This window comes from Suncus etruscus, chromosome 1, assembly GCF_024139225.1.
Source record: "Suncus etruscus isolate mSunEtr1 chromosome 1, mSunEtr1.pri.cur, whole genome shotgun sequence".
In the NCBI taxonomy this organism is placed as follows: Eukaryota; Metazoa; Chordata; class Mammalia; order Eulipotyphla; family Soricidae; genus Suncus; species Suncus etruscus.
This window is the reverse complement of record NC_064848.1, coordinates 64,925,249-64,931,978: the sequence shown is the minus strand read 5'-3', so window position 1 is coordinate 64,931,978 and position 6,730 is coordinate 64,925,249. Positions and strand designations below refer to the sequence as shown.

The following is a 6,730-nucleotide window of genomic DNA, read 5'->3' as shown; positions in this document are numbered from 1 at the left end:
CTAGGAAAAGACCATTGGAAATGGAGAGAGCTTGGAGTTGGACTACCAAAATAGGCCATATGCTGGTAGCTGATTCAGATTGAACTTTTAGAACTGGTCCTCTTATGCAACTTTCAAAAGGAGATAGAGTGTCTGAAGGAGGGACCCTGGGAAAATGGTGGAGGGATCTTAAAACATTGGTGGTGTAGCTCTACAACTATAAATCATTGAGTTAAATTCTATAGTAAACCTTATTGAAAAATTAAAAAAAAAAATAAAAGCAACTTTGCAGCTCACCTTCCCACCCAGTACTCTCTATGTTCTATGTTTGATTGATCATAATTATCACAGTGTATATTCAGTTTCCATGTTTGGATATTTCTGATATTTCTACTATCAATAACATCATAATGACCATCATATACATACTTATATAACTGTGTTATATATCTTTTTAAATATCTTATTCTGTTTGATATGGGAGGTCACATCCAGTGGTACTCATGGCTAAATATCATATAAATATTTTAGAAAGAATTGGTGCAAAATTCTCAACTCCTTACCCAGGGGTAGTAAAATAAATAATTTTCCCTATATATTCATAAAATCATTTTTAAATTTTGAAGAATGATTAGCAGAATTTCCTTTCAATGGAAATGCTTATTCAAAGACTAAATTTATGTCTTTGAGAGGCTAAGTAGTTTCTGGGAACTCTTCACTACTAAACTGGTTTAGAATGGTGCTTGCTTTGGCAATACATATATTAAGCTCTGGTGTTGCCTAGGCTTTTGGGAACACAATCTGAGTTCTAACCTTAACCTTCAGTCATGAAGCACACTTGTATCTGGACCAGCAGAGAGCGACATTGAGCTTTGTGTTAGTCTTGTTTGAACATTGATTCTTTCTTAACCTGACACCATGTGACAAGAAACATAATGGCGTGCTCGCTTCGGCAGCACATATACTAAAATTGGAACGATACAGAGAAGATTAGCATGGCCCCTGTGCAAGGATGACACGCAAATTCGTGAAGCGTTCCATATTTAAAAAAAAAAAAAAAGAAACATAACGGCAGCTATATATAACAGATGCTGTCTTCTCCTTTCCTATTTAGAGATTTTAAAATTGACGTGGAGTTTATATGCTTCAAATTTTACCATCTTAAAGTATAAAATTGAGTACCTTTTTTTAATATTCCAGAGGTTATACAACCATCACACCATCCAATTTCATAACACATTCCTCATCTCACCCACCCCGCAAAATATTCCCATGTTCCCCTTTCTCTCAGAAACACTAACTAATCTGAATTTATCTGATCTAAAGGATTTGTCTAATATAGATGCTTCCTAAAAATTAAATAATACAATTAATGTCTTTTTGTCTGGTTTCTTTTAAAATAAAGTTTCAGGGCTCACTTAGATTGGTGCTTCATTCCATTTTATATGGCTGAATAGTATACCAAGGCATATATATATATATATATATATATATATATATATATATATATATACCACTTTTTTTCTTTATTCATTCAAGACTAATCAACATTTAGATTGTTTCCCATTTTTTATATTATAAATGGTCTCTGAAAACATCCATGTGCAAGTTTTTTTATCTATGTTTTCCATCCTTTGAAGGGAATATAAATTGGAATGGAAATGCTGGGTTATTTGGTAACTCTGTTTAACTGTTTCAGATTGAACAAATCATGATACCATCAGCTATAAAGAAGGCTATTTATTGATAAATCACAGCACATTTGTCCACACATTAGAGTCATATTGTTTGAGTGTTAGCTGTGCCTCTTTCTGGTTATGCTTAGACAGGTTACTTGAACTTCATGGAAACTTCATGGAAATAATAATACCCTTTTCATATTATTACTATAAAAATCAAACTTGTAGATATAAGTAGACACCAAGATATAGTTTCTAACTTTAATATGTGTTTTACTATTTCTGCTATTAAAATTTGTATTATGACTGTTGTATTTTATTTTATTAACTTGATAGATTTTAAAAAGCAATAATTTTAAGGTTTCCGATTGAAATGGAGTAATCAGATATTATCATTTAAAAGGACTTTAAACTCATGGAAGGCTTTCTTAAGTAGGGTCCAACTACATTTGAGAGTAACCTGAATAAAATAGGCTTCACATGGTTCAATCCAAGCATATAATAATGTTCTAAGAAAACATAAATTGATTGCTGAAGCACTAAAGAATAATTAGTTAAGCTTTCTGATGAAGTCCCTACAAAAATTTCTGCACATCACACTGTATAGGAAACTCCTGAAATCTTCCCTTTATGCTTCTCTTACCAAAATTTTCCCCTCAGAGTAACTACTTATCTTTCTCTTCCTTTAAATCATAAGATCTCCATAATGCTAGTCATAACCCTTGGTAATTTCCTTCTGCTACAGAAAAGCTCATGTGACCCTGCTCTCAGTTTGGCTTTTAACCCCCTCACTTCCTGAGAAATTTAACGTGTTTTTCTCCTGGAATGTTTTTGTCCTTTTTCTCTTTCTTTCTTTCTTTCTTTCTTTCTTTCTTTCTTTCTTTCTTTCTTTCTTTCTTTCTTTCTTTCTTTCTTTCTTTCTTTCTTCCTTCTTTCTTTCTTCTTTCTTTCTTTCTCTTTCTTTTTCTTTCTTTCTCTTTCTTTCTTTCTTCCTTCTTTCTTCTTTCTTTCTTCTTTCTCTTTCTTCTTTCTCTTTCTTTCTTCTTTCTTTCTTTCTTTTCTTTCTTTTCTTTTTTTTCTTCTTCACTTCTCTTCTACTTCTCTTTTTCTTCTTCTCTTCTACTCTTCTTCTACTTCTCTTCTACTCTTTTTCTTCTTCTTTTTCTAAATCGAGAGCAGTCTCTAAAGTCTGATGAATAGCATGATTTGCCTTAGAATTCTTCACTGGCAGGCAGCCACTCTCAGTGTACCAGTAATTGTCCCCTGGGACATCCTGGGGAGGGTTGTAAAGATGCTAGATATGGCCTTGAAAAAAAACAACAGAGATAGATGCTGCTCCTGTCCCATAGAAGGGTCATCATGAAGAACTCTCTCAAGATGTCTTGCTTGGAAGTGTTGGTGGTCTCCACCAAAACCACAGAACTCTTCAATATCAAGTCAACTATTCCTACAAATACTGAAGTGGTGAAGAAAAGAAAACCATCACAATTATCATCCAAACAGTACCGGAATAATTGGTTAGACAACAGGAGTATTCTTGGCAAAAATATAAATTACATTGTTAAGAAAGTCTGCCAGCATGGACTGTTAAGCAAGCTTCAAAAAGAGAAGTGTGAGATGGTTTTAATCCTGGTAGAGTTAGGCTGATGTGACGTTCTCTTTAGATTTAGCAGTTTTTCAGGAAACTCATACATATTAATGAGGGGAAGGTCCTTATGTACAGTTGAAGAACCAACAATGGACCTCTAACTCTATGTCTCATACAGAAAATGGCAAAACATCACTGAGGTGTTTTTCTTAATATGATAATGAGGAGAATGTTAACTATGATCAAAGAGGGCTTTGATTTGCACAGTAAATGTTAGCCAGTACTGTCCATGCAGGGCTCTGGCATCTTTATCAGTATAAAAAATTAACTCGTGAGGTTCTGCTTTATGTCTCTCAAAGCCAAAAAAATGTAGTACCGTTTTCCAGAAAGAGGTTGTCATAGCTTCCAAGCTACAGCTTCAGACTACTTTAGTTTTTTGGTTTTGTTTTTATTTTTGGAGACCCAGAAGTGCTCAGGCCATACTCCTGACTCTGTGCTCAGGAATCACTCCTAGAGGACTCAAGGGCTATATGGGATACAAAGGATTGAACTTTGGTCAGCCATGTGCAAGAGCATTTGCTCTGACCCCTGTTTTAGCTTTCTTGATCCCAAAGAGTCCTTCTAAATTGGGGAGGGGGGCATAACAAAGAGAGGAGCAGAAGAAGATACGAAGTTGCAAAAAGTTTTGATTATTTGATTACATAGAGCTTTATCAAATAGTGCAGAGAGATGAGAAACTTCAGTTTTTTGCAATTATATTAGAGAAGATTTTACCTAGAAAATATCTGAAGTGTAATGAGGAGAGAAGGTGAGAAAGAGAATGACAACGATAGATATGATAATAATGAAGTAGAACCCTAAACCCCAAAAGAAGTGCTTTAAAAATTAGTTAAATCATATTTTGTATGTGCTCTATAGCAACAAATCCTGAAAGGCTTCCAGCTTGTTCTAGCTTCTCTATACTCCATTCTTCACACAATATTTTTATAATATCTATTACCAAGTAAGTCCCTGCTTTAGATCAGCCAGTTTCCTAAGTTAAGCCTCTGAACCACCAGACTCCTTTATAATATCTCCTGTCACAATGACTATTTTTCTATCCTTAGAATTTGCCACATTTGGGTACCAGAGCTCTAGTACAATGGGCAGGGTGCTTTCTTGGCACATGGCCCACCTTGTTCAATCCTTGGCATCCTCTACAGTTTCTGGGTGAGTGAGCCACTCTCAGAGGTGCTCAAGTATTTATCCTGGATCTGAGCTCAAGGATCACTGTTGTAGGGCTCAGAGGACTTTTGGGGATAGAATCTGGGTCAGCCACGTGCAAGTGCCCTACCTACTGTACTATCTCTCCCATCCCCCTTTTTCATTTTTAATAGAAATAAAACTTTGCAGCATTAGAAACAAACTTCTTTGCTGTGTTTGAAGTCTCTCTCATTGAGCAAAAAGGATTTGCCATTTTAAGGAAAAGAAGGCTAGGGGGAAATTATATATTCTTCCTTTATAATGACTTATGAATGACATCAATTATACCATTTATCCAGTTAACCAGACTATGACTATAATTTGCCTTTGAATAATCACCATATCAGAAAACATAAATGAGTATGTACCTTCAAATAAGATTTGTGAAAACATTTAAATTTCATATGGATGTTGGTTAAAATGTATGGTTAACAAGTATGCTTTGTTCTTTTGCTGATGGATATCCAACCCAGGGTCTCACATTTATGGGAAGTTCATTGAATGACAGGGCAAGCTTCTTACAACAAAGAACTTTGAGGAAGTACCAAAAATAGACCTTTAATAAAGATGTGTATTTTTTAGAGCCAAAACCAAAGCTACGAGGACTGTAGAATTCTTATTTTTGTATTCTTTTTTTAAAAAAAAAAACTATTATCATTAATAAGGCACGGTAGGGACCGGGCGGTGGCGCTGGAGGTAAGGTGCCTGCCTTGCCTGCGCTAGCCTAGGACGGACCGCGGTTCGATCCCCGGCGTCCCATATGGTCCCCCAAGAAGCCAGGAGCAACTTCTGAGCGCATAACCAGGAGTAACCCCTGAGCGTCACAGGGTGTGGCCCAAAAACCAAAAAAAAAAAAAAAATAAGGCACGGTAGTCACAAAATTGTTCATGATTGAGTTTCCTCATACAATGTGCACCATGAGTGCACATTCCCAGCCATCAATGTGCCCAGTTTCTCTCCTCTTCCCCACTTCCCTGAGGAGTCTCTGAGTTAGATTGTCTTTGTAGTTAATAAACTAGATAACTAGATAATCTGATATCTCTGTGTCTCTCTGTCTGTCTTTGCTCTCTGTTTCTCTGTCTCTCTGTCTCTATCTCTCTCTGTCTCTCTCTTTCTCTCTGTGTGCCTTTATAATAGACTTGAAAAGCTACAGAATTCTAACCAGCATTCAGATGTTTCCTTACGTTTGTCAATGCCCTGCATAGAAACACAGGCAAACTGATTTTAGGATCTGGATTTTAAGTTCCTGAAGGTCAAAGCAACTCTCTTTTTCTTTGCGGGTGCTTTTTGGACAGAGGTTTGTTCTAAGCCTTCCCTTAGACACTGTGGCAGATGCTCTTGTTCATCCAGGATCCTTCTTCCCTTAATAAAGCGAGTTTACTAGCAGTTTTCCCTTTGGTTTCATTTCTCTGCATTTCGGGCAGAGCCTGCTTTTGCTTTCATTTGAAAAAGCCCAAGAAGGTGGGGCTCAGTAGGCGGAGCCCTGCTTTAGAAATCGAGGCTCCCCGACGCCCCTCAGAGTCCACACAGGCTGTCTCTGCGCGCGCAGGTAGGGAGCGACTTTCTCAGAGTCGCCTCCGTTCTGTTATCTCTGGGGCACTTTACAATGGATGGGCTTTAGGGGCCGGAACCATGGCACAGTGGGTTGACCTGGACTCAATAGGGTCCCATATGGACCATAAATGTGGCCCCTATAGTCCCCCCACCTCCTTCGAGCCTGCCAGGAATAAGATTTCTGAGCTCAGAGCCAAGAGTAACCCCTAAGCTCTGCCGGGTGTGGCCCCCAAACACACACACACACACACACACACACACAGAGAGAGAGAGAAAAGTGGATGAATTGAATTTCAAATCATTTTTCGGAAGGGAATGAGGAGATGGGAGAGAAGAAGCATGAGTGGAAGGCGGGAGTGGGAGGTAACCTGTCAAGATGTCAAGATAAATAAGAGGTAATACCTGTAACCTTTTGTCTTATGTTTCACCATCAAGCCCATAAGTTTCTGAGCTTTCATGAATATGGTACAGGAGGTCCTAATAGATCCTTAGCACTCAGCAAGTCATCATGCACCGGCAGCATCTCCGAAATGACGTGGTGCTTAGACCAGACCCCATATATTTGCTCTAAATGCTATTAGGGAGGAGGAAGAGAGGCGAGCAGGACTTAGAAGCTGAGAGGCAGAGGAGAGAGGAACAGGTCGGTTTGAATAGCATGTCTTACAAGCATTGTCTCTAACCTATGTCA

General features: G+C 37.7%; 1 non-coding gene across 1 annotated transcript; it reads left to right on the top strand.

Annotated features, from left to right (window-relative positions):
* The first annotated feature begins 919 nt into the window (after positions 1–919).
* Positions 920–1,026, top strand: LOC125996662 (U6 spliceosomal RNA). The gene has a single exon (XR_007491349.1). It is a non-coding gene; the product is annotated as a U6 spliceosomal RNA (small nuclear RNA).
* The last annotated feature ends 5,704 nt before the right edge of the window (positions 1,027–6,730 follow it).